The 23868-nt window shown below is 44.9% G+C and overlaps 1 protein-coding gene, 1 non-coding gene and 1 pseudogene across 10 annotated transcripts in view; 2 read left to right on the forward strand and 1 right to left on the reverse strand.

The window, feature by feature from the left end:
- Nucleotides 1-2069: 2069 nt before the first annotated feature.
- On the reverse strand, nt 2070-2941 carry LOC112646128 (chromobox protein homolog 3-like; annotated as a pseudogene).
- A 14-nt stretch (nt 2942-2955) lies between these two features.
- Nucleotides 2956-23868, forward strand: part of LOC112646125 (general transcription factor II-I repeat domain-containing protein 2) — a 66768-nt gene continuing 45855 nt past the window's right edge. For 3 of the 9 annotated variants that reach the window (XR_004816968.2, XR_007411096.1, XM_035718307.2), the window contains exon 1: nt 13664-13792. The gene's annotated coding sequence lies outside the window, so the exon portion shown is untranslated. Of the gene's footprint in view, nt 2977-13659; nt 13793-23868 lie in introns of those variants that run through there. The other 6 variants (XM_025425749.3, XM_025425751.3, XM_025425753.3 and 3 more) reach the window with 4 other exon arrangements.
- On the forward strand, nt 18820-18926 carry LOC112646398 (U6 spliceosomal RNA). Its single transcript, XR_003127630.1, has one exon. It is a non-coding gene; the product is annotated as a U6 spliceosomal RNA (small nuclear RNA).

Here is a 23868-nt window from a genome sequence, read left to right on the forward strand (position 1 = left end):
TCACGTGGACCCCTGGCTGAAGGCAAAGGCGCGGAGGGCCGCCAATGGCTGGGAGGGGGCGGGGCCGGCGGCGGGGGGCGGGGCCGGGGCCGGAGCGCTGCGCCCGGCTGCTCACCCGCTGGTCCCCCGGCCCGGCAGCCGCGCTGCTTACCGAGCGTTTTCCCGGCCCCCGCGGGCACGCGGCGCTGTGGTCGCGAGGGCCCCTTGCCGCCGGGTGGCCCGCTCTGTGGGCGCCCGCGTGGTGCTCCCCGCCCTGGTTCACCGCTCCCGCCACGGCGCCTGGTCATTCCCCGGGGGCCGCGGCGTCTCGGTCGGCTCCGGGAGGCTCAGGGGTGCTGCAGCCGCAGGCCCCGAGCGCAGCTCTTACCGGTGCACCGGCTGCCCGACCCTGCAGGGAGGTCCCGCGCCCCGACCCCAGCCGCGCCCCCGCAGACGGCGGGCGGCCTTCCTTGCCATTCCGCCCCCGGGACCGGCGCAGGCCTCCCTGCTTAGCGCACAGGGCCCCGAACGCCCCCCCGCGGGTGTCGAGCGGACTCCGACTCACACACTTGCTTTGGAATCCTGTGGGGGGAACTGACCGGGAGACCGGGGACCGGGGACCGGGGACTGGTCCTGGCTCTGCGGCTGACTCGGTAGGTGGCTTTGGCGGGTTGTGTCACTTCTCTGGATGGCTCCTCTAAAGTGAAGACGTAAAAAACAGAAAGTGAAATAAATTCTTTTAAAAGATTTTATTTATTTATTTATTTATTTATTTATTTATTTATTATTTATTTATTTATTTATTTGAGAGAGTTTACAGAGCAGGAGGGAGGAGCGAGAGAAACAGGCTCCTTGCTGAACAGGGAGCTGCAAGCCAGGCTGGATCCCGGGACCCCAGGATCATGACCTGATCTGAAGGCAGACCCTTAATGGACAGAGTCACCCAGGAGCCCCTGAAATGAATTTTTTTGAATAAATGAGATGTGAGGTATTTGTACTTTATGGATCTCTTTATATGTACTTTACAGGATCTCTTTATATGTACTTTATAAATTTGTACTTTATATGTACTTTATAGGATCTCTTGCAGCCCATATGATGCATAACAGGCTACAAATGCTGAGGACAGAATTCTCTGCCACGAGGCACCCCAGAGGATGGTAGTGTTCCAGAACAGCAGAGCTAAGTGGATGGACTTGACAGGAGAGGCAGCAAGGGCAGGGAGGCAACCGAAGTGCCCTAGCACCAGCGATCTCTGACTTGGCTGTCTGACCACAGTATCCCAAGGGATGAGGCATAAAGGCGGACAGCTACAGTGCCGCCTTGATGTGTGTGACTAGAAGAAAGTCTGACCCAGTTCTCAGACCAGAATCCAGCAATCATATGGGAAGCAGAATCCAGTTGAGGGACCCTGCAGAGCCAGCACAAGTAGAGGCAGTAAATATTCCAATCACTTACCCAACGAATCTGTGATTACTTACCAGAGTTACTATTCACTGGAGAAATGAGAATAAGCAGATCTTCCAAGAACTTGATGGAGGGTGTGAGATGAGAGTGACACCAGGGGACCTGAAACGCTGGCAAGGACCACAGTTAGAGGAGGAGCTTATGGCACCAGCACAGGCATGGCTCTCAGTGGGTCCGTGTGTCCATGGACCAACCCTGTGAAAACATCCCGGATTCCTGAGTACACAATTGAGACAGACATACTTAGGAACTCATATTCGTTCCCTCATTGTGTCTTGACCCAGCCAGTATTCAATCAGAAGACAGAATGCATCTCAGGTGGACTCTCAGACCTGAGTGCACCTTCAGAGATGCAGAGGTTGCAGGGGTGGTAGTTCCCATCATTGTCCCGTTCAGTTCACTTGCTTGGCTCCTGCAAAAATCAGACAGATCATGGTAGATAATAGTAATAAACTAGCCAAGAGTGTAGCCCAATCATAGCTGCTCTGGTGGGAGTAGCGTTTTGCTGGAACAGATGAACACAGTTTTGGAACTTACTATGGCACACTGATCTGACGGATGGGTTCTTTTCAATTCAAATGGAAGAGTCCCAAAGGCAGTTTGCCTGTCTATAGGCAGGAGAGTTTTGTTTTGTTTTTTTTTTAAAGGAAACAACTACAGAAAGCTTTTATTTGTTCAAAGTAACCAGTGCTATAGATGCAAAAAACCCCAACAACTCCCCCAATACTACTTCAAAACAAACATATCAAACTTGATTTTCATTAGAATGTTATTTCTTCACACTAATAAACCAAAAAACAAAGACCCAGATTTTATATTTTATATATATATATATATAAAGCACCGCAAACAATTATTGAGCTTCATCTTCTGGACAAGAATGCCAAGTTAGTCTCTCTTCATAAAATGCAATTACGATCTGAGGACACTTCATATTTGCCTCTTTTGCCAGCACCAAGTCTGCCTCATCTGAATCTTTTCATTTCATGAGAAACATTAATTCTCCACTGCGGTCTGTGGCACCAATTATTCGTTCAGGATCAAGACCTCTGGCAAAGCCTCTTGGTTTATCAGCAGCATCTCTTCTTTGATTTGCTATCATCAGATTCACTGTCAGATAAAGATTTTCTTTTTGTACCATCTTTTTCTTTACCAGCTTTTTGAGAATTAAGAAATGCTTCAATTAACTCTGGACAATCTAAATTTTCTTCAGGTTCCCAAGTATTGTCAGCATCTGTAAATCCCTTCCACTTCAGGAAATACTCCACCTTCCCATTCACTACACGGCGGTCCAGTACTTTTTCCACCACAAATTCTTCAGGCTCCGCCTCTTCTACTTTTTTACTCTTTCCATTCTGTTTCTTTCCCATTTTTTGCAATGTAGTTTTATTGGAGGCCATTTTTTATTGCAGACTTGAAGAGCTATTATTCACCGCCTCCGAGCTGCTCCGGGTCCCGGGTCTGCGGCGTCCGGCAGGAGAGTATTATTCATTAACCCTCCCTGACCTTTGGCTCCTGGTACCTCCCAAAGTAAGTATCTGTGCACAAGATCTTCTCTTCAGCTCTGCTTTCATTTATAAATCTGAGGGGCACCGGGGTGGCTCAGCCAGTTAAGCATCAGGCCATAATCTCAGGGTCCTGGGATCCAACCCCACGTCAGGCTCTACAGGGAGTCTGTCTCTCCTTCTCCCCCGGCTCACACTCTCTCTCTGTCTCATAGAAATAAATAAAATCTTTTAAAAATTAATAAATAAGTAAAAAGATTTTAAAAATTGAAGGGCACCTGGCTGGCTCAGTCAGAAGAATGTGCGACTTCATCTCGGGGCTGTGAGTTCAAGTCCCACAACAGGTGTAGAGATTACTTAAATATTTTTTTTATTTGTAAAGAATTAAAAAATCAGGGGATGTCTGGGTGGCTCAGCAGTTTAGGGTCTGCCTTTGGCTCAAGGGTCCTGGGATGAAGTCCCACATCGGGCTCCTCGTAGGGAGCCTGCTTCTCCTCTGTCTGTGTCTCTGCGTCTCTGTGTGTCTCTCATGAATAAATAAAATCTGGACACACACACACACACACACACACACACACACACACATTTGACTTTTAATATCCTTAAGACAGAACCTCTATTTGGAGATTTCCGGGACAAAGGGCACAGGAGTGAAATCTGCAGTGTGAACCGCAACCACTAGGTGGCGATGCTTGCCCATCAATTTTGTGTCTCTTGTTTGCCAGGAAACAGGATAAAATAAACCACAAGCCAGTTTTTGGATAATGTAGAGCTGGGTTTGTAATGACAATTGGGCTTTTATCAAAACCTGGTTGTTTCATACACTGCTTGTATACTGGTTAATACTTGCGATTTTGTCCATATTGTTGCTTGGAAAAGATGGTTCCACAGCAAAATACCAGTGCCCTGGAGTATTAAAATATCTGCTAAAGGGGGCACCTGGGTGGCTCAGTGGTTGAGCGTCTCCCTTTGGCTCAGGTCATGATCCCAAGGTCCTGGGATCGACTCCCGCCTGAGGATCCCTGCAGGGAGCTTACTTCTCCCTCTGCCTATGTCTCTGTCTCTTTCTGTATCTCTCGTGAATAAATAAATAAAATATTTTAAAAAATAATAAAATAAAATGTCTGCTAATGTTAACCAGGCTCAATTTTCCCCCACCCATAATGATATTTTCCTGAAGATGTTCTCATTTCTTTGTTACACTAGTATAGCTGAAATTCTATGGTCTGGGAAAGAATGAACTTAACTAGTTTTATTTATTTATTTTTTCTTAACTAGTTTTATATATCTTAATCATTATTATTAAACCTTTAATTATACGATTAATATATGATGAAAAGCCTCTTTAAAAAAAATAACAATTACCTAAGGGTTCTATATGGGTAAAGGCAAAAGCTCCTTTAACCACAACCACACATATATCCATTGCCATAGAAAAAAATATTTTCAGGGTAGCCCAGGTAGCTCAGCAGTTTAGCACTGCATTCCGCCCAGAGCCTGATCCTGGAGACTCGGGATCGAGTCCCGCGTTGGGCTCCCTGCATGGAGCCTGCTTCTCCCTCTGCCTGTGTCTCTACCTCTCTCTGTCTCTCTCTCTGTGTGTCTCTCATGAATAAATAAATCTTTAAAAAAAGAAAAAATATTCTCAGATTTTGTTGGTGTGTTTTTGTTTTTTTTTTAATTTTTTATTTATTTATGACAGTCACACAGAGAGAGAGAGAGGCAGAGACACAGGCAGAGGGAGAGGGAGAAGCAGGCTCCATGCACCGGGAGCCCGACGCGGGACTCGATCCCGGGTCTCCAGGATCGCGCCCTGGGCCAAAGGCAGGCGCCAAACCGCTGCGCCACCCAGGGATCCCTGTTGGTGTGTTTTTAAAGAAAATAGTATAACATGTACCTCATCCTACAACCTCCTCTTTTCACTCAAAGCTGTCTTGGAGATATTTTCATAGCAATTTGTTGGTGCTTGGCCCATTCTTTTTCACTCTTGCGTATTAGTATAAACAAGTCTTATTTAACCATTCTTCTGATGGACTTCGGGTTGTTTCCATTTTTTTGCTATTACAATATTACAATGTTTTTTTTTTTAAGATTTTATTTATTTATTCATGAGAGACACCGAGAGAAGAGAGACACAGGCAGAGGGAGAAGCAGGCTCCTCAAAGGGAGCCTGATGCGGGACTCGATCCGGGGACTGGATCCAGGGACTTCGAGATCACGACCTGAATGGAAGGCAGACACTTAACCACTGAGCCACCCAGGGATCTCCCTGCAATGAGCATTCTTTTTTTTTTTTTTTTTTCTTAAAGATTTTATTTATTTTTTCATGAGAGACACAGAGAGAGAGAGAGAGGCAGAGACACAGGCAGAAGGAGGAATAGGCTCCATGCAGGGAGCCCAACATGGGCCTCGACCCTGGGGTCTCCAGGATGAGGCCCTGGGCTGAAGGCGGTGCTAAACCGCTGAGCCTCCCCGGGCTGCTGGAGCATTCTTCTACACATTTCCTTTTGTACCTGTGTGAGGGTATCTCTTGGGTAGATACCGATAAACGGAACTGCTGGATCATAGAAAATGCTCATTTTAATTTTTTTTTAAGTAGGTCCCACACCTGATGTGGGGCTTCAACACATGCCGCGGAGATCAAGAGTCACATAGTCTACCGACTGAGCCAACCAGGAGACCCAAAAATGTTCAATTAGAACTTACTTTATTTACTTATTTATTTATTTATTTATTTATTTATTTATTTATTTATTTATTTATTTATTTTAGAGAGGGAGAGTGGGGGAAGGAGGGGCAGAAAGAGAGAGACAGAGAGGGAGACAGACTCCCAAGCAGGCTCCATCCCCAGCATGGAGGCCATCTCAGGACCCTGAGATCATGACCTGAGCTGAAATCAAGACTCCAGTGCTTAACCAACTGAGCTACCCAGGTGCCCTAATTGGCATTAATCTTATCCAGTAGAGCTTTTCTTTTCCTTTCTTGCTAAGTAAGACTCTATAATACAAGATATAAAGGTGTCCTATGATGTTTGTAAAACACTAAGTCTAATGCTGCCCTTTAATTTTTTATATTTAGATATGAAGTTGACTTTTATGAGTGGTATGATTATGCATTTATTAACATTTTATCAGATCTATGATTGTCCCCAAATAATTAACGGGCTGTAACAGACTTTGAAGGTTTTAAAATGTCATTTATAACATGATGCCTTTCGGGATCCCTGGGTGGCGCAGCGGTTTGGCGCCTGCCTTTGGCCCAGGGCGCGATCCTGGAGACCCGGGACGTCGGGCTCCCGGTGCATGGAGCCTGCTTCTCCCTCTGCCTGTGTCTCTGCCTCTCTCTCTCTCACTGTGTGCCTATCATAAATAAATAAAAAAAAAAAACATGATGCCTTTCTATATACATGGGTCAATTTCTGGAGTCTGTTCCTTCTGATATATTCTTGAATGAAGATACAAGGGTTCAACTGCTACAACTTTATACTATGCTCTGATTTTTATTCAATCAAGTCTTTGTTCTTTTACAAAATTGCCTTTTCTACTCATAACATTTACTTCCATAAATTTTAAGATAATCTTGTCAGTTGCATTAAAGATTCCCACTGGGAGTTTTATTGAAACTGCATTAAATTGATGACCTAGTTGAGATAAATTAATAAATGACATTTTACAATCTTAAGTCTTCCCGTATCACATAAATGTGGTATACTCTAATATTATCATTGGTTGTATTCATCTGCCTGAATGAATTCAGCCTTCTGAGTGTACATAAATCATCTGTCAGTTTCCTGAAAACAGGATCTTCCAAATTTTTAGGGCAATAATCTCCAAGTTATTTTTTTACTATTATTATTTTATTTTTAAAAATATATTTTATTTATTTATTCATGACAGACACAGAGACGGAGAGGCAGAGACACAGGCAGAGGGAGAAGCAGGCTCCATGCAGGGAACCCGATGTGGGACTCGATCCCAGGTCTCCAGGATCACGCCTTGAGCCAAAGGCAGATGCTCAATCACTGAGTCACCCAAGCGTCCCTATTTTTTTTTTATTAAACATTTTGTTTATTTATTCATGAGAGACAGAGAGAGAGGCAGAGAGAGACACAGGCAGAGTTAGAAGCAGGCTCCATGCAGGGAGCCGGATGCGGGACTCGATCCGGGTCTCCAGGAAGGAGCATGCCCTGGGCTGAAGGTGGCGCTAAACTGCTGAGCCACTCGGGCTGCCCTCCAAGTTATTTTTTTTAAGATTTTATTTTATTTATTCATGAGAGACACAGAGAGAGAGGCAGAGACACAGGCAGAGAGAGAAGCAGGCTCCATGCAAGAAGCCCGATGTGAGACTCGATCCCAGGACCCTGGGATCACAACCTGAACCAAAGGCAGATACTCAACCGCTGAGCCACCCAGGCATCCCAAGTAAACAATTTTTAAATGAATGTCCTATTTAGTTTTTTAAACCATTGGCTCTTATTAAAAATAGTAATGGTAGGAAAATACCAGTAGTAAGATGATTTTAGCAAGAACAATGTAACTGCATATGCTTAACTTAAACTAATTTTAACGTTTCAAACGTTTTTAATGTTTTTAACCTGAAACAGGTGCCCCTGTATCATGATACAACCACCTGGGTGGCTCAGTCAGTTAATCGTCTGCTTTCAGCTGGGGCCATGATCCTGGAGCCCCTGGATGGAGGCCCATGTCAGGCTCCCTGTTCTGTGGGGAATCTGCTTCTCCCCCTTCCTCTGCCCCTCCACCCCCCTGCTCGTTCTCTCTCTCTCTCTCTCTCTCTCTCGCTTGCTTACTCTGAAATAATTAAATAAAAATCTTTTTTAAAAATTTGGGATACAGAAATGTGGAGGGCTGACTTTTCAATCGATATGGGGGTATAATTTATGTATAATAAGCTGCATTAATTTAAAATGTACAATTTGGGCAGCCCCATTGGTGCAGCAGTTTATCGCCACCTGCAGCCTGGGGTGTGATCCTGGAGACCCGGGATCGAGTCCCATGTGGGGCTCTCTGCATGGAGCCTGCTTCTCCCTCTGCCTGTGTCTCTGCTTCTCTGTGTGTGTGTGTGTGTCTCTATGAATGAATAAATAAAAATCTTTTTTAAAAATTAAAAAAATAAAATGTACAATTTGATGAAGTTTGATAGTTCTATTCACCTGAGTAACCACCACAATGGAGATATGACAGAATTCCATCCCCCTAACAGCATCTTCTTAACCTTGGTAGGCAATCTCTTTTTCCATTGCAGGTACTAGGAAATTGCTGTGTTTCCTGACAGTATGAGATACAGTTCATCTTTGAACAATGGAGGGGTGAGGGGTGTCCCACCCCATTCAGTCTAAAATCTGAGTATAACTTCTGATTCCCCCCAAAACTTACCTACTAATAGCCTACTCTTGACTGGAAACCTCCTGGTAACATAAACAATTATATGTCTTAAACAATTAAGACATATAAAGTACATTGTATGTACTATGTGCTGTAGTCTTACAGTAAAGTAAGCTAGGGAAAAAACTGTCAACAAAATCATTAGGAAAATACATTTACTGTACTATACTGTGTTTATTGAAAAAAAAATCCCACATATAAGTGGACCCATGCATTTCAAAGGTTAAACATAGTTTGCACTTTCAAAAAATGTATATAACGGGACGCCCAGGTGGCTAAGTGGTTGAGTGTCTGCCTTCGGCTCAGGACGTGATCCCAGGATTCAGGATCAAGTCCCGCATCGGGCTCCCTGTGAGGAGCCTGCTTCTCCCTCTATGTCTCTGTATCTCTCATGAATGAATAGATAAATCTTTTAAAAATTTATGTATATGTATAGTCATAAAATATGAATTCTTTTATGCTTGGCTTCTTTGACTAAGCATGAAGAATTTGGAGATTACATGCACCCATAATTCATTCATTTTTATTTTATTTTATTTTTTAGAGAAAGAGAACAAGCAAGTGGGGGAGGGAGGGTGGTGGGCAGAGGGAGAGGGAGAGGGAGAGAGAGAATCTTAAGTAGGTCCACACCCAGCACAGGGCTGACACCAGGCTTGATCTCACAACCCTGAGATCATGACCTGAGCTAAATCAAGAGTCAGACTCATGATCAACTGAGCCACCCCCGCACCCCTCATTTTAATTTTATTTTATTAGAGTGTTATAACTTCAGGATTTTTTTAAAGATTTTATTTATTTATTCATGAGAGATAGAGAGATTGAGGCAGAGACACAGGCAGAGGGAGAAGCAGGCTCCATGCAGGGAGCTCGATGTGGGACTCGATCCCAGGACTCCAGGTTCCTGCCTTGAGCCAAAGGCAGACGCTCAACTCCTGAGCCAACCAGGCATCCCTAACTTCAGGATGTTAAATGCAATCCTCATGGCAACCACAAAGATAGCTATAGAATATACACAAAAGGAAATGAGAAAGGAATTTAAACATTTCACTATACAAAACAACAAAACACAAAAGAAGACTGTAATGCAGGAAATGAGGGACAAAAAAACTATAAGGCATATAGAAAAGTAGTATAATGACAGAAGTAAGCCCCTTCCTATAAGTAAGTACTTTATTATTTTTTTTTAAGATTTTATTTATTTGGGATGGCTGGGGGCTCAGCGGTTGAGCATCTGCCTTTGGTGCAGGTCGTGATCCCCGGGTCTTGGGATCGAGTCCCACATCGGGCTCCCCACAGGAAGCCTGCTTCTCCCTCTCCTTGTATCTCTGCCTCTCTCTGTGTGTCTCTTATGAATAAATAAATAAAATATTTTTTAAAAAAGATTTTATTTTTTTGAGAAAGGAGAGAATGAGCGATGGGAAGGGGCAGAGAGGGGGAGAGACAGACTCCCGCTGAGCAGGGAGCTGAATGTGGGGCTCAATCCCAGAACTCTGGGATTGTGACCCGAGTTGAAAGCAGATGCTTAACCAACTGAGCCACCCAGGAGACCCAGTACTTTATTTTTTTGTTTGTTTGTTTTTTTTGGTTTTTTTTTAGTACTTTATTTTTTTAAGTAATCTCTACACCCAACAAGGGGCTCAGACTCACAATCCCAAAATCAAAAGTCTTAGGCTCTTCCCACTGAGCCAGGCAGTCACCCCTCCATTAGCATATTTGTTTCAGGTAAGAGAGTGAATCCTATCCTTGTAACTTCATCTTGGCCAGAAGCCTAACTAGGGACCTTTACTTTTCTTCTGAGGTGGAAAGTTATAGGGCAGTTTTGAGCAGAGGAGTAAGGTGAATTACAGAATTTTCCCAGTTGCTTTATTAAGAATAGTCTGAAGAGAAAAAAAAAAAAAAAAGAATAGTCTGAAGAGGAATGCCTAGGTGGCTCAACAGTTGAGCATCCGCCTTTGACCCAGCACGTGATCCTGGAGTCTCGGGATAGAGTCCCACGTCGGGTTCCCTGCATGGAGCCTGCTTCTCCTTCTGCCTGTGTCTCTGCCTCTTTATCTGTGTCTCTCATGAATAAATAAATAAATTTTATATATATATATAAAAGAATAGTCTGAAGAGGGACCCCTGGGTGGCTCAGTCAGTTGAGCATCTGACTCTTGATTTCAGCTCAGGTCATGATCTCAGGGTCATGAGATCAACCCCCACGTCAGTCTCCACCCTTGGCGTTAATTGAGATGGGAAAGAACTACAGGAGAATCTGAGAGGGTAGGATGTGTCCTGCTTGAGATGCTGCTTCCTCCATCTACATGAAGATGTCCAAGTAGGCAGTTGGTTATACAGAGTCGAGTGGAGGTTAGTGGGCTGGGCTGGAGATACATACTTGAGAGTCATAAGCATATCAAAGGCGTTTAAGTACACTTGACTGGACAAGGTCATTGAAGGAGTGAGCAAAGAGATCCGAGACAGCCCCAAGTTACAGCACTACTCAAAGGGTTGGGGGAAAAGAAGGATCTCCAGCAGACTAAGGAGCAGCGGATGGAAAAGTAGCCAGGGCAGTAGAAGCGTCGCAAGACGACACAGTGAATGGTTATCTCAAGTGCTGACAGATCAAGCAATTCACAAACTGAAAAATGACTGGCAACATAGAGGTCACTTGGGACCTTGGAGAGAACAATTTTAGTGGAGTAGTGGGGGTTAACTGGAGTGGGCTCGTGAGAGAATTAAAGGAGAATAATCAGAGATGCTGTGTGTGCACAACTCTTCTTGATGTCAGCTGTTCTTTCCCAACCAATCACATGTGTATTTTGACATTTTGAACAAATGCCTCAAAACACTGAAACATTTCACATGGAAGTTTTTACAGCAGATTAGAATAATGGTTTCCAGGTTGTCAAGTACAAGTTTTATGCGCTCATCGTTTTTTTAAAACAAAATAGAGCCAATCCTCATTATTCATCAATTTCATGTTTGTGAATTCACCTACCCACTAAAACTGATAGGTAAACCCAAAACCAGTACAGTGCTATTTCCCAGGTCATTTTTGGACATGCATAGAGTGGCAAAAAACTTACACTGCCTGATGCACACTTCCCAGTTGTGGGACAGTCTTGTCCCTGTTTCAGCCCTCACACTTGTAAAAGTGTCCTTTCCCTGATCTTTTTATTTTTAAAAAAATTTTATTTACTTACTTTTTTAAATTAAAGATTTCACTTATTTACTCACGAGAGACACACACAAAGAGAGGCAGAGACACAGGCAGAGGGAGAAGCAGGCTCCATGCAGGGAGCCTGACGTGGGACTCGATCCTGGGACCTCTGGATCATGACCTGGGCCAAAGGCAGGTGCTCAACCACTGAGCCACCCAGGCGACCCTCCGTGATCCTTTTAATGCTACATTTTTTCACATTTTGTGCTTGTTGATTTTGCTGCTGGGTTCACAAAAACAGCATGACCAGAGGCTGGCAGAAACCTCTGCATTAGCCCTAGGAGTAGTGGTTCAGGCTTGCACATTGTTTACTAAAACTCTATAGAACATAACTCTTTGGAGTAAGAAGAATCAACTATAATATGTTTGAATATTTTCAAACATCTCTTTTAAGAATAATGTCAAAAAAGCAGGTACTTTTATTAAGTATTTTTTTCATTCTAGCATTGTCAACCTACAGTGTTACATTAGTTTCAAGTGTATAATGTAGTGATTCGGTAATTCTTTTTTTTTTTTTTTTTTTTGATTCGGTAATTCTACACACTCCTCAGTGCTTACCATGGTAAATGCACTCTTTAATCCCTCCGCGTATTTCACCCACCCCCCACCCACTTCCCCTCTGGTGACCATCAGGGTGCTCTCCATAGGTAAGTCTGTTTCTTGGTGCTACTTTCTCAAGTAATTGAATTGTTAGCTATACCTTGAAAGGACAGATTTTTTTTTTTTTTTAACAGCATCTGCTAAGAAGCATATCTTTGATAGCCACTTAGAGAAAAAAGTCTCAGCAAATTTGAGGCACTTTTCTTGCAAAAGAAAATGTGTATTAGGGATGCCTGGGTGGCTCAGTGGTTGAGCATCTGCCTTCAGCTCAGGTCCTGATCCCAGGATGGAGCCTGCTTCTCCCTCTGCCTGTGTGTCTCTGCCCCCGTCTCTCTCTGTGTGCCTCTCATGAATAAATAAATAAAATCTTTAAAAAAATGTGTATTAGAAGATATAAATTTTTTTTAATTTTTTTAAGTTTATGATAGTCACAGAGAGAGAGAGAGAGAGAGGCAGAGACACAGGCAGAGGGAGAAGCAGGCTCCATGCACCGGGAGCCCGACGTGGGATTCGGTCCCGGGTCTCCAGGATCGCGCCCTGGGCCAAAGGCAGGCGCCAAACCGCTGCGCCACCCAGGGATCCCAGAAGATATAAATTTTTTAAAAGGTTTTTTATTTATTCAGAGAGAGTGAGAGACACAGGCGGAGGGAGAAGCAGGCTCCACGCCCGGAGCCCGATGTGGGACTCGATCCCGGGTCTCCAGGGTCACGCCCTGGGCCGAAGGCGGCGCTAAACCATTGAGCCACCGGGGCTGCCCAGAAGGTGTAAATTTTAAGATAGTAATTACTTGTAGGGAGGAAAGAAAACGGTGCCTTCAAGTGTGTCTAATATTTCATAAAAATTTCAGATAAATAGGGCGTGCTAGATAAAAACGTGAGCAATAGGTAAACGGTTTCTATCCCGTTCTCCCTTGGGGATAGACATCAAAGTGTTTAGAGGAACTAACGGTATTTTACCAGTGGCCTGTGTGCTGGAGTGCCACGCCATCCGACGGACAGACAGCTCATCGTCGACTGGCCAGGTCACCGACCCTGCCAAAAGGTCACCTGTGCAGTTTCCAACAAATAACTAGACGGCTTTGAAGCACGATCCCCGGTCACTGGAGCTGCGACCTCACAGCTTCCCAGCCACGAGTTGCAGGGAGGCGCGCACAACCTCGCACGGAGCAGCTGCAGGGCAGGGGGTGGGCGCCCGGGCCGGCGGGGGGTGCGCGGAGGCTCGTGCCGGCCACTCGGGGGCGGAGGCGGAGGCGGAGGCAGGGGCGCGCCGGCCCGGCCCGGCCTCCCGTCCCCCCGCCCCTCCCCCCCTCCCCCCCGCCCCGCCGACCCCGGCCCGGCGCTCCGACTCCTCCAGCTCCGACAGCACCGGAAACGGCAACTCCCACTGGGGGCGCTGCGGACACACGAGTGGAGGCCGCCTTCCAGGAAGCCAAAAAAAAAAAAAAAAAAAAAAGAAGTGGGGGGGGTAAGAAAGAAAGAGAAAAAGGAGGGATAGCGCGGAGCGGGCCCCGCCGCCGCGCCCACGCCCCGCCCCCGCCGCCGCCGCCCCGGCCGCCGCCCTCGCGCCCCGCCGCTCGCCGGCGGCCCAGCCCTCGGACCCCGCGTCCGCCCGGCGCCGTCCGCCCGCGGGGACCTCAGGTGCGTACCCCGCCCCCGCCCCCGCCGCGGCCGCCATGAGCAGCGGGCGCCTCTCCCGGGACCGTCTCCGCCCGCGGCGCTGGCCCAGGGGAGGCCGGGCTGGGGAGGCGGCGTCCACGCGCACCACGGGAGGCGCCCCGGACGCCGCGCGGCGGCCCCCATCGCCGTCCCCGCGGGCCGGGCCCGCAGTGGGGGTGGGGCGGGGAGGCCCCGCCGCGGGGACAGCGGTCGCGCGCCCGGACGCGCAGCCTGGCCGGCTCTGATTGGCTGGGCGGCGGGGGCGGGGGGCGGGCTCCGCGGGCTCCGGCTCCCTGGGCGCGCGCGCGAGAGGTCACGCTCCTGCGGCGGACGTGCGGCGCTCCTGCGGGGGCGGGGGCGGGGCGGGGCGGGGCGGCCGCTGGGAGGCTGCGGCCCCCGCCAGGCCCCCCACCGCTTCGGAGGAACGGCGCTCTCCGCGCGTCAGACCCGAGCCTCGCCGTTTCATTTTAGTTTTGAATGTTTTATTTGTTTGGGCGCCTGGGTGGCTCAGTGGCTGAGCGGCTGCCTTGGGCCCGGGGCCTGATCCTGCAGTCCCGGGATCGAGCCCCACGTCGGGCTCCCCGCAGGGAGCCTGCTCCGCCCCCTGCCTGGGTCTCTGCCTCTCTCTCTCTGTGTCTCTCATGAATGAATTAATGCAATCTTAAAAAACCAAACCAAACCAAACCCCACAGAGCTGGTGCCAGGTCGCAGCAGGGGTCACCTGCCGGGGCGATGGGACGGGCTCAGCCCCTGAAGTCAGCTGCCCCAGCCCTGGGTCTTCTCCTGGACGTTCCCTTCCCTGATCCCAGGCTGCCCAGCTTGGAACGGATGCTCACGTGGTCTTAGGCGCTGCATCTGCCGAGTCTGTTTCCACGTGCCCTGCACCGTTTTCAGGGTTTTCTGGCCCTCGTTTTGCCTTTGTGACCTGCCGTGTCTGTGCAGGGCTGTCTCACTTGGGAGCGGTGGTGGCTTTTACTCACCTTTGTTCCCCGGTGCTTTTCCTGGGAACAGAATATGTTCTCAAATAGCAGGTGCTCAAGACATAGTTTTAAATTTTTATGGGTTTATTTTGACTAAGCTAAAGTTCTAGACGATCTGTTAATCATTTAAATTTAATTTAAAAATTTATGACCTTGAAAATACGAATTATTTCTAGTTCTCTTCCATACTCCTTGATAATTAGGGGATAGATAGCTTGTTGTCTTGACGTTTGCTGTTGTTCTTTTACACTTTTTTCTGGTTTGGGGATGCCTGGGTGGCTCAGTCTGTTAAGCAGCCAATTTTCCTTTCCTTTCCTTCCCTTTCCCTTTCCCTTTCCCTTTCCCTTTCCCTTTCCCTTTTTCTTTTCTTTTCTTTTCTTTTCTTTTCTTTTCTTTTCTTTTCTTTTCTTTTCTTTTCTTTTCTTTTTTTAATTTTTAAAAATTCGCTGGACCACCAGGGCTGCCCAAGCAGCCAATTCTTAATTTCCACTCAGGTCATGATCTCTGGGCCCTGGGACCCAGCCCTGTATCAGGCTTTGGATTGGGGGGTGAGGGGAGTCTGCTTGAGGATTCTCTCTCCCTCCCTCTCCATCAGCTCTTCCCCCCAGCCTGCCCACTCGCCGTTCTCTTTTTCTAAAATAAATAAATCTTTGGGTGCCTGGGTAGCTCAGTGAGTTAGGCATCTGCCTTCAGCTCAGGTTGTGATCTCAAGGTTCTGGGATCTCTCACCATGTCATCAGGCTCTCTGCTCAGCAGGGTGTCTACTTCTCTGTCCCCCACTGCTTCTCCCCTCCACTCATGCATGCTCGTGCTTTCCCTCCCTCTAATATATAAAAATCTTTAAAAGGATAAATCTTTAAAAACTTTTTTAGGGATCCCTGGGTGGCGCAGCGGTTTGGCGCCTGCCTTTGGCCCAGGGCGTGATCCTGGAGACCCGGGATCGAATCCCACGTCAGGCTCCCGGTGCCTGGAGCCTGCTTCTCCCTGCCTATGTCTCTGCCTCTCTCTCTCTTTGTGACTATCATAAATAAATAAAAATTAAAAAAATAAAAAACAACATTTTTAATTTAAATTTTTTCCGGTTTTATTGAAATATAATTGACATATAACATTTCATTAGTTTTAGGTATACAACATAGTGATTTTAATATATGTATATATTGCAAAATGATCACACCACTAGTTTAGTCAACATCACCTTGTGTAGTTACAGATTTTTGTTGTTTTGTGATGGGAACTTTTATTTTTAAAAAACAATTTATTTATTTATTCATGAGAGAGACAGAGACACAGGTAGAGGGAGAAGCAGGCTCCATGTAGGGAGCCGGATGTGGGACTCGATCCTGATACTCCGGGATCACGCCCAGAGCCTAAGGCAGATAGATGCTCAACTGCTGAGCCACCCAGGAGTCCCTGATGAGAACTTTTTAAGATTCATTGATTGAGGGGATCCCTGGGTGGCTCAGCGGTTTGGCACCTGCCTTCAGCTCAGGGCGTGATCCTGGGGTCCCAGGATCGAGTCCCACATCGGGCTCCCTGTGTGGAGCCTGCTTCTCCCTCTGCCTCTGTCTCTGCCTCTCTCTCTCTCTATCCGTGTCTCTCATGAATAAATAAAATCTTAAAAAAAAGATTGACTGATTGATTGATTTGAGAGTGTGAGCCCATCAGTGGGGGGAGGAGCAGAGGGAGAAGGAGAAGCAGACTCCCCACTGAGCCGGGAGCCCTGCACAGGACTTGATCTCAGCACTCTGGGATCATAACTTGAGCCAAAGGCAGGCACTTAACCAACTGAGCCACCCAGATGTCCCTCTCTTCGCAACTTTTAAACATACAGTATGGTATTGTTAACTATAACTGCCATGCGGTACATTATATCCCTAGGACTGACTTATTTATTGATTGATTTTTAAGATTTTAAACGTTTTTATTTTTTTAAAGATTTTATTTATTTATTCACGAGAGACACACAGAGACAGGCAGAGACATAGACAGAGGGAGAAACAGGCTCCCCATAGGGAGCCTATTGCGACACTGGATCCCCGGATCTGGGATCATCCCCTGAGCTGAAGGCAGATGCTCAAATGCTGAGCCACCCAGGTGTCCCAAGATTAAAAAAAAAAAAAAATTTAAAGTAATCTCTACACCCAACGTGGGGCTCAAACTCAAGCCTAAGAATTTCACTCTGGCCAGCCAGGTGCCCCAGGACTTACAGGACTTACATTTTTATGACTGGAAGTTGTACCTTTAACTCCCTCCTCCATACATTTCTGTGGCCCAGACTGTGGAAAAGGTGGCACCTTGGGACTAAATAAAATTAAGGCCTCACACACCTGAAAAATGCACCTTTGGAAAGGAAAACCTAGGAACAGTTTGAAAAATAAACTGGGCCCCTATCTCAACACGTGAGAAGTTTGATAAATGGAGCCTATTGACATTGCAAATGCTGAACGTTGGACGTGATGGGAATGAACACTAGATCAGGGATGGGCAACCTTTTTCTGTGCAAGGCCGGATAATAAATATTTTTGGTCTAGGGGACATATGGTCTCTGTCACATGCATGCAACCCTGCCTTTACAGGAAAGCAGCCACAGCTGAGATACAAACAAACGAGTGTGGCTGTGTTCCAATAAAACTTCATTGACAAATATATGAGGCAATCTGGATTTGACACACAGGCTGCAGATTGTTGACTCCTGTTCACAACGCAGAGTACTAACCACTATACCATCACGGCCTGTTGACTCCCGTTCAGAATGCTTACTTATCATTAGTAAAATGTTACACTGAAATGGTGAGACAGATAATCCTCAAGGATTGCTGGGGAAACTATTTAAGATTTGAAAGGGTTTTTGTTTTGTTTTGTTTTTAGTTTATATCTCCAATCTTAAAAAGAGCAAAAAGTTGGGGTGCCTGGCTGGTTCAGTGAGAAGAGCATGCTACTCTTGATCTTGGGGTTGTAAATTCAAGCTCCACATTGAGTGTAGAGATTGCTTAAATAAATAAACTTTAAAAAAAGTAATAAAAGGGGATCCCTGGGTGGCGCAGCGGTTTAGCTAGCGCCTGCCTTTGGCCCAGGGCGCGATCCTGGAGACCCAGGATCGAATCCCACATCAGGCTCCCGGTGCATGGAGCCTGCTTCTCCCTCTGCCTATGTCTCTGCCTCTCTCTCTCTCTCTCTGTGACTATCATAAATAAATAAAAAAATTAAAAAAAAGAAAAAAAAAGTAATAAAAGAGCAAAAAGTTAAGTGTTGTGTAAATCCTATGATCCAAATGAATGTTGCTTATGTATTAGATTTTAATAGAAAAAGTGAATCACCCTGTAGGCTTTGGGGGATTTTACTCTGGTATAAGCTCTCCCTGTTAAAGATTTTTAGCTTTGCTACAATGCAGTGATTTTTTTTTCCCTCAGGAAAATATTCTCAGGGTGGGAGACCTCAGGCCATCTTCTAATCATGTTTCATTATTTTGTTTTAAGTAATCTCTATACCCAAGTTTGGGGCTCAAACTTACAACCCCAAGATCAGGAGTTTTACGTTCTACCAACTGGGCCAGGCAGGTGCCCTCATGTTTCATTATTTTTGATGTTCCATTAATGCACAGGGTGTTCTAAGTCATAAAATAGAAAAGACAAGGCTCCTGTCTCCATTTGTTGTTAAAGTAAAGGATGCAACAAAACAATAATTATGCAACACTCATTTTTGTCATTGCTGGTAGCACAGTTGATACCAACTAATAATATATTTTTTAGTTCCACCTAGCTTTATTGTGCATATTACTTATTCTCTGTTATAAACCAGAGTTTTGACATCACAGTCCTCTTAGGGATTACTTTGGTATAATTAACAGACATGATACTTGTACCTACTGGTGCTAACAGATGTCAGTCAAGCAACTTTTGAGTTTATTTATTTATTTATTTATTTATTTATTTATTTATTTATTTATTTTTTAACTTTTGAGTTTTAGAGGAAGGCTTTGTTAAAGCTTCTCTATGTGAGGAATTGTGCAAAATAATAGATACAATGGTGCCGCCTTTGGCAGCACATATACTAAAATTGGAACAATACAGAGAAGATTAGCGTGGCCCCTTTGCAAGGACGACACAATAATAGAGATGTTGTACCATACATGCATTTAACTTAGAGTTTAATCATGGTTGAACCGCAAAAAAGAAATGAGAAAAATCACTATTTAAATATCGTAGGGAGTGCTTGGGTGGCTCAAGTTGGGCATCTGACTTTGGCTTAGGTCATGGTTTCAGGGTCCTCAGGTTAAGTCCTGATTGGGCTCCACGCTCAGTGGGGGAGTCTGCTTTGCCCCTTCCCTCTGCTCGCCCCCCTCCAGTCATGCTAGTGAATAGATAAAATCTTTAAATGAATGAATGAATGAAAAAAAATTATATATGTATAGGCACTTTCTGTCATTCCAGTGAGGGACATGCAGGAGATGGGAGCCTGGAATATACCAGTGCCTTAAATGGTCTCAGTTCTCTGGGCTTTCTCAATACAAACATTTCAGAACACCCACGTGTGATTCCAGTGTGTTTTTCAGGGTGCCTCGCTGGCTTAGCTAGTAGAGCATACATCTCTTGATGTCTCTTGATCTCAGGGTTGTAAATTCGAGCCCTGTGTTGAGTGTAGAGATTAATTAAAAATAAAATATTTTTTAAAGGATTTTATTTATTTTTTTAAAGATTATTTATTTATTTACTCATGAGAATACACAGAGAGGAGAGAGAGAGAGAGGCAGAGACACAGGTAAAGGGAGAAGCAGGCTCCATGCAGGGAGCCCGACATGGGACTCGATCCTGGGTCTCCAGGATCATGCCCTGGGCTGAAGGCGGCGCTAAACCACTGAGCCACCTGGGCTGCCCTTTTTTAAAGGTTTTATTTATTCATGAGAGACACACACACACACACACACAGATTGAGAGAGAGAGGTGCAGAGACACAGGCAGAGGGAGAAGCAGGCCCCTCACAGGGAACCTGATGGGGTACTCCATCCCAGATCCACGACCTGAGCTGAAGGCAGGTGCCCAACTGCTGAGCCACCCAGGCATCTATTTTTTTGTTTTGTTTTGTTTTCTTTTCTTTTCTTTTAGGATTATTTATTTGAGAGAGAGTATGAATGGTGGGGAGGGGCCGAGGTAGAGGAGACAAGCAGATTCCTCACTGAGCGGGGAGTCCAACATAGGGCTGGATCCCATAAGCTTGAGATCATGACCTGAGCCTAAGGCAGAGGCTTAACTGACTGAGCCACCCAGGCACCTCTTTTAAAAGATTTGATTGATTGATTGATTGGGCACCTGGGTGGCTCAGGGGGTTAAGCGTCTGCCTTAGGCTCAGGTCATGATTTCAGGGTCCTGGGATGGAGCCCCCACATCTGTCTCCCCTGTTCAGCAGGGAGTCCGCTTCTTCCTCTCTCTCTGCCCCTCCCCACTGCTTGTTCTCTCAAATAAATAAAATCTTTTTTAAAAACCCAAAAAGTGTTTGAGTTAGTTTACTCTGAAGGATGGTGGTCAAGAATCAGGTTTTTTTTTTTTTTGAAAGATTTTTATTTATTTATTCATGAGAGACACACAGAAATAGGCAGAGAGACAAGGAGAACCAGGCTCCCTGCAGGGAGCCTAATGCTGGACTTGATCCCAGGACCCAGGGATCACGACCCAAGCCAAAGGCAGATGCTCAACCACTGAGCCACCCAGGTGTCCCAAGAGTATCATTTTTTTTTTAAGATTTTATTTATTTATTCATGAGAGACACACAGAGAAGCAGAGACACAGTAGGACAGAGAGGAGACTGCAGAAATCCTGATGCGGGTCTCGATCCCAGGACCCCAGGATCACACCCCAAGCCAAAAGCAGATGCTCAACCAGCATCTGAGCATGCTGAGCCACCCAGGTGTCCCAAGTATCAGTTTCTTTTTTTTTTTTTTTAATTTTTATTTATTTATGATAGTCACAGAGAGAGAGAGAGAGAGAGAGGCAGAGACACAGGCAGAGGGAGAAGCAGGCTCCATGCACTGGGAGCCCCACGTGGGATTCGATCCCGGGTATCCAGGATCACGCCCTGGGCCAAAGGCAGGCGCCAAACCGCTGCGCCACCCAGGGATCCCCCAAGTATCAGTTTCTTAACCATGATTTATTTATTTTTTCTTAAGTAGTCTCCACAGTAACATGGGGCTTGAACTCATGATCTTGAGATCAAGAGTTGCATACTCTACCAGGTGAGCCAGCCAGGAGCCCATCTTAGTAAAATTTTTAAACAATAGCAATAATCTATTAAAGTGTTTTGAGCCCTACTTTACTTTTAAAACAATGCAAATTTACCCATATTGATCCTTTTTAATAACAAATAAATACATTATTGCTTTATCTTAGATAAAAATTGAACACCTGTTCAATATATCTAAAGGTTCATTTTAAAATCTTTGTGAGATTTCTGTAACTTCCAATGGGAAAATAATTCTATTTCAATCAGGTAATGCAGCTGATTTCTGAAAACATAGACAGGACTTTGGAGTGAAAGCTCTAGTTTCAGTACACTTACTTTGCATAAAATAAAAATTGTTTCAAGTCGTGCCCTTCTTATGAAAGAATTTCATCTGAATTCTTTTTTTTTTTTTTTAAGATTTTTTATTTACTTCTTAGAGAGAGAGAGAGAGAGGGAAAATGAGCAGGAGAGCGGGAGAGGGAGAAGCAGACCTCTTGCTGAGCAGGGAGCCTGATGCAGGACTCTATCCCAGGACCCCAGGATCACAACCCGAGCCAAAGGCAGACGCTCAACCACTGAGCCATCCAGGCACCCCTAATCTGAATTCTTAATGATGCATTCTAGAGACTGATTTTCCCAAAAAAGAATTACATAGCCCAGTGGATGGACCATACAATTTTTGGAAATAGAAATGTACAAATAATTGATACAGAGTATAGTCAATTTCTAAAAATAATTGTTAAAAATTTGAAACAATTTTGAACTTGCAGGAAAGTTGCCAGTATGGTACAAAGAACTTTATTTTTTCTGAACCATTTGAGAGAAATTATGAACCTGATGTTTTTTTTTTTTTAATTTTTATTTATTTATGATAGTCACACACAGAGAGAGAGAGAGAGAGAGGTAGAGACACAGGCAGAGGGAGAAGCAGGCTCCATGCACCGGGAGCCCGACGTGGGATTCGATCCTGGGTCTCCAGGATTGTGCCCTGGGCCAAAGGCAGGCGCTAAACCGCTGCGCCACCCAGGGATCCCATGAACCTGGTGTTCTATTATTCCTGAAGTACTTAACAGTGTATATTTCCTATCAACAAAAATAGCCTGCATAGCAGCCGTATTACAATCAAAATAAAGTTAGCCCAGATACATTGTAATCCTAAGACTTCATTAAGTTTTATCAGTCATCCTGGTAATGGGACGGTAAAGGGAAAGTACTTTGCAAACCACATATAAGGGACTTATGTCAAGAACATAGAAAGAACTCTATAAATTCAATAAGAAAAAATAAGCCGGTTTTTAAATGAACAAAAATTTGAACAGGCATTTTCACCAAAAAAGATAAGATATAAGGATGGGAGATAAGCACACGTAAAGCTTCCCAGCATCATTAGTCATTAAGAAAATGCAAATTCAGACCACAGAGTAATATCACCACTTGGGAATTCTCTTGTATTTTCGATAGGAACCCAAAATGGTATAGTCACTTTGGATAGCAGTTTGGTACTTTATTATAAAGTTTAAAATACATACTTCTCATATGACCCAGCAATCTCACTCTTAGGCATTTACCCAAGAGAAATGGAAACAGGTATGTGAATGGTCATAGTGGCTTTGTTCATAATAGTCAAGAACTGCAGACAGCTCAGATGTTCCTCACCTGGCTAAAGGATAAATAACCATTGAATCGCTACAGTGAAATAAATACTCAGAAGTAAAAAGAATAAACAACTAACAGAGCAACAATACAGGGTAGGATTCCATTTATATGACATTCTGGAATAAGCAAAACTAGAGACAGAAACATCGTTATTGCTAGGGTTTGGGATGGGGTTATGGATCGAGTACAAAGGGGCATGGAGGAATTTTGGGGGTGATGGAAATGTTCTATACTTTGATTTTAGTGGTGGCTACTTGACTTCATGTTTATTAAAATGTATAGATCTGTATACTAAAAAGTGAGCTTCCATAAATTATGCCTTGATTTTAAAAATTTAGGGGGTGCCTAGGTGGCTCAGTCGGTTGAATGGCCAGCTCTTGATTTCGGCTTTAGTCATGATCTCAACGTCCCGAGATCAAGCCCCATGATGGGCTCTGTGGCAAAGCTGCTTTGAGGATTCTCTCCCCTGTTCTCTCTATGCCTCCTCCTCACATGCTTTCCCTGAAATAAATAAATCTTAAAAAAATTTTTTTTAATGACATGAACAGGGATTTAAAGAAATGAAATGTAATCCCAGTAAGGATCTGGTTTACAGCAGTTGCAAAGAATTTTTTTTGAGAGGGGTGAGCAGGGGCGAGGTGGTATGGTGAAAGGCAGAGGGAGAGAGAGAATCTTAAAAGCAGGCTCCATACCCAGTGTGGAGCCCCACCTGGGCTCAGTCCCAGGACCCTGAGATCATGACCTGAGCTGAAATCAAGAGTTGGATGCTCAACCAGTTGAGCCATTGAGCCATTCACATACCCAGCTAACGAATATTTATAATAAAAACTTCCCTGTACTTTTTTTTTTTTAACTTCCCTGTACTTAAAAGGAGACAGTGAATGATCATCTTGACCATTTTTCTTCTTGTTGAAAAAAATCTGCAGACATGAACAATGTTTGAGTTCAGGGATGTGTGCCCCACTTTGACTGCTTTTTGGTCTGCTTCATCATGAGGCCTCTTGGAGGTTATTTTAAGGACATAAAAGGCCATGTCCTAGGTTTTTTTTTTCTTTTCATTTTATAAACTACCCCCACATAAGTAGTTTATAATGACAGACTTCTGCTCATTCTCAAATATTGGTATGATAACGAGAGTCAAAGTTTTTATTTTAAGATAATTATCTAAAAGCTTCAAATTGGGGGCACCCACATGGTTCATTCAGT

Source organism: Canis lupus, chromosome 6, assembly GCF_003254725.2.
Source record: "Canis lupus dingo isolate Sandy chromosome 6, ASM325472v2, whole genome shotgun sequence".
Taxonomy (NCBI): Eukaryota; Metazoa; Chordata; class Mammalia; order Carnivora; family Canidae; genus Canis; species Canis lupus.